This window comes from Lutjanus erythropterus, chromosome 4, assembly GCF_056507025.1.
Source record: "Lutjanus erythropterus isolate fLutEry1 chromosome 4, fLutEry1.hap2, whole genome shotgun sequence".
NCBI classification, from domain to species: Eukaryota; Metazoa; Chordata; class Actinopteri; order Lutjaniformes; family Lutjanidae; genus Lutjanus; species Lutjanus erythropterus.
In genome coordinates this window covers 21,183,691-21,188,399 of record NC_139320.1, presented here as the reverse complement: position 1 = coordinate 21,188,399, position 4,709 = coordinate 21,183,691, and positions in this window count along the sequence as shown.

Below are 4,709 nucleotides of genomic sequence, written 5' to 3'. Positions count from 1 at the left end.
GAAAATGGCATCACGCTCCTCCTCCTGTGTTATTGTTGTTATTTAGTCTTCTCTGTTCAGCCAGGATGTGTTTATGTTTGTGCATATGAGTCCCTGGTGAGTAACTTTATATTATAGCTAAACAGTACACTAAACCATGTTTACACTTTAGGAGAGAAGTAGGTGATGAAACACCAGAATCTTGAGCCAACAGCACTTAGTTTGACAGTTTGATCTGAGTTTCAGGTCTGCGATCGAAAAGGTTGTGTCTAGACGGGAACCCTAGACTTTTGAAACTCCTGATTTTTCAGTGTTGTTCAGTGTTTTACAAAGTAAATATGATTTGTAATGTGACAGAGCTTTGTTTAAAATCTGGTTAGGCTTAGGGATAAAAATGTTAGGGTCAGAGAAAGATAATAGTTTGGGTTAAAATTATCACTTTTGCAAAATCTTTCCACAGTCTGGAGTTAATCTTTAGATGCAAGAGTGAAAGCTGTGTTTGTCTGGTTAAAATCGTATGAAGCGCACAATCGTACAATTTTTGGTTTTACAACTAAAATACTTTTCTGAAAAATGTTAAGCAAGAAATAAGAAATGTAACAGAATCTCGATCTATATTTTATCAGCACTAATTTGACAGTTTGATCTAAGTCTTGTGAGCAGCGTGTGTTCAAACACCGTAATTCAAGTATTCTGAGAGGAAACTTAACTTCTGTTCCTCCTCTTGGCTCTGTTTTCAAGGTTTAGGAAATCTAGACCATGATGGTGATTCTGCAGAAAGACGGTTGATTGTTGAGTCTCATTCAGCGTTTGATGACCTGGGAATGAGACTCAACAATCAACCTTCTTCAAGCCATCAGTCCAAGATGTCTGTAATTTCAATCAACTATCTTTCTCAAGAATTACTTACTGCATCTTTAATCAATTATCCTTATAGTTGGAATAATTGTTGGCTGGTTGGGGTGGATGTCAGGCTTTCAAAAACACAGGACCACAGTTCACATCCTGAGTGGTTAGTTTTGGGAAAGAGCAGCATTTTGTTTAAGGTTATTGAAACATGATGCATTGAATTAAATATTTAACCAAGACCAAAATCTTTGCCTAACCTGAACTAACTGCTCTGAGTGGATAAACACAACCACAGCAAAGGTTAATCATTCTTCACCTACTGCAGATGGATGAAAAATATAATTTAGGTGGCACTATGTTTCTCTCAAATGAGATTTACTGTTGAAGTTGGTTATTGAAGAGGTGTTGGAAAATGAGCTAAAATGTGAAGTTTTTTTGGTGGGACCATAGATGCATAACACATCCTAGACTGGGCATTGCCACTCAGCCTGGCTTCAGATTTCCTCCAGTGGAAACTTGCAATATTATAGTGGAAATTCCCCTGCAGCACACTGCCACAATTATTAAAACAGATGTATGTAGAACTGCTGACAGTCACCTCAAACAGTAAACAAATATGACTCTTTCTATTCTGAATTTTTTGATCCATGGAGTTTTTAGATTTATAAAACTTAAAGTCACTGACATCATCACAATGTAAAGCCTGTGGGTCAAAACAGAAACTTGCAGGTGGGGTCAGCGGGAGAGACACTACCGCACAGAGCATGAACCAGGTGAACTGATGGCTGCTATCATCTTTGTGCTGTCTGTCCAGTTTCAGTTACCTTAGTGTTTCTGAATTTGGTTTGGCTTTTGTTTATTTGTGTGTGTTGTCTTAAGTTGCAGTGTGTTGAGCTCTCGGGGCTACTATAAGAAACAAGCAGTCAGACATTCACACACTTTTATGTTATTTTATCAATAACACAGCAGGTCTAGGTGTACCATAATTGGAAATAAAATGTGTCAAATGTACACAAAACCTCTAGTCATGTTCACATTTACCTGCAGACTTTAATTCACAAACATCTTCAGATTGTACCTGTGGCCAGTCAAGTTTTTATTCCTGCATATTCAGCCTGAAGCCTTTTTCTTTTTACTGTATGCATGCACATATGCAATGTGAGAGATTAGGGCAGGCAATACCATCATCCATCTGATTTATATATTATTAACCATTTCCATCCCGAGGGGCCTGTTCATTTTACAAAGTGCCCATGGTGGGTGTAGCCCTGTCTATCAGAGGCCAATGACACAGGGACACATGTCACATAAAACTATATTACCTTTGATTGATTGACAGAGTTACGAGACTGTGAGCAGAGATGGACAGTCGTGTCAAAGGTGGAATACGGAGAGAGGGAGTTAGAGGGAAACATGTTTGTCTTGCAGGGAGTAAAGACGAGAAAGAAATGACAGAAGAGGGGTAAAGAGAAACAACGGCAGCTGTAAAAGGAGAAAAAAATGAATTAAAAATGAATGCTGACAGACAACGGTGAAGGAAAAGTCTGAAGAGGAAGGAGAAGGAAGAAATGCCTAAATGGTTGTGAGAGATAAAACAACTTGGACAGGAGAGAGGGTGAGAGGGAGTGAGAAAAACAAAGTGGTAGAGAGGTGTTCCTCTTTCTCAGATAACAGAGGATAGTTCACACAGTGGGCAGAAGCTATTGGACCCTGAGCATAACCCTTAGCTGCACATAAACTGTAAGGTTTAAGAAATGGAAACGATTCCAACATGATTCCAAATTATGTTTCAGCTCCTTCAGTCGTCTGCTCACCCTGAATGGTCTGATTATCAAGTCAGTACCTGAGTGCTCTCACTCCACATGTAAAATATAAAATAAGACAGTCTGTCAGCCCCTGTGGCCTGGATTTGTTTTAAAGCTCCAAAGCAGGTTAAAGATGGTAATAATGCTAACAAGGCAGAAACGTGCTGCCTCAATCATCCATGCCATCCTTTGTGCCGAAACCTTAAAAAAAAGAGGTGCCATATATGGATTTGCTGGTGGCTAGGATACAACGTGACATGGACAGTAATGTTTGTCCATTTTTGCAGAGAGAATTGGACATAAGTTGTGCTTTGACACTGTTTTGCGGGTGCACCATCACTACATCCTGGGACACCCAAGACAACTGTGATTGGTTTATAGAATTTTTTTTCCCCCTAACACAGAATGAGAATGTCTGGAGACAGCCCTTTCTCCAGCGCTGTGGAGACAACAGCTTGTGTCTCCAGAGAGAGTTTGAGGACAAGAGTGAGAGACGCAGACAGACGTGGTAACAACCTCACATGCACACACAAAGAACACACTACCTCACACGGACACATGCTTAACTACAGGTTGGTATGTTTATTACCACTAACCTGATGGTTTATGTATTCACCTGTATAGCTCTTTACTTGGAGCATATGGCATTATCTAAAATCAGACCATACTGCAGCACCATTTGCAGCAACGTGAATGTTTTTCTCAACCTGCCTGTAAGTCAGTGCAGTATAAATATCAATGATTGACAGCTTATCTGAATCATCTTGATGTGACTGATGTAAACTCCAGAAATCCAGAGCTTCCACAGCCTAAAACAAAACACTCACGATCACAGTCTTCAGACACTAGGATAGATGCAAGTATGTTTTGAGGTGGATAATTTTGGATGGATGGGATTTCTTTGCGCATATGTAACTCTCACACATTTTTTTTTTCTGAACTGTGTGAACAGCACAGATGACATGGGATCTGATCTTTTCAGTTCTTGTTTGGGCCACTTTCATTTCTGGTCTTAAATCAGATACAGCAGGTCTGTTTTTTGTGGAGAGCCGCTGAGTTAAAGGCAGCACTTAACATCCTAAAATTTTGGATAAAATCTGTTTTTGTGAAGCCATTCACGTCATGATCCCACCACTCCTGGCTCTGACTCTGCATCTACACCAGTGACATATATAAAGATGTATGACGCATCTCCACTTCCACAAACTCTACAAAAATGAAGCCAAAATATCCTGGATAGAAGCGCTGCAATCTTGTGCTCCAAGTTTACTTGTAATAATGTAGCTCTTGAGAAAGAGGAGTGGAGGCAGTGGAGGTGGTCTAAGAGCAACCAAGAGCAGAACCATCAGCATCAAGCACAACTTCCATTTGTTGCCATAAATGGTTGAATCTATGACAAGATTTTTTTCTGAATGAAATATAGGCATGTGCCTTATTGACGCTGTCCAATAAAAACCATCTCTGAAATTGGTGATTTTGAATTTTTAAATAAAACCTAGGGAGGGAGTGGTTCTTTATGAGCCGAGTCAATTCTCCTGTTTCTTAAGACAAACAAACTATTCACAAATCCACTGCATCCTCTGAAAAATGCGTTGCCGCAGAGCTGAAAACATGGCTGTTTTTCTTTCTCCTGAAAAGCTGACATTTTGGAAATAAGTGGTTTTCACTGGACAGTGACGCTATGCAAGTTCAACATATAAAAGTGACCTTATTTCCACATTTCTTTTATTCAGGCAGCCCACAGGGAAAACAAGTCTCCATGGAGCTAAAAAACAGAATACATTATATTATTATCATTCGCTTTGTTTCCAGTAGTGTAAAAAATGACACGTAGCCTGCTGACACACTCATTCATAATAAAAGTCTTACCTAGTTCACTCTTGGCTATTTTGACCCCATTTAGCCTTCACATTGATTTTCTCCTCCCAAGAAGAGATTTTTCCTGGATTTATTCACTGCACCTTGGAAAAAAACGAACACTGTATTTTAAATACCTTCAGAGGTTGTATGCATAAAAACTAAGAACGTATTATCCCCATACAGTAGCATGTAAATTTTATTAATTCAACAAGCCTT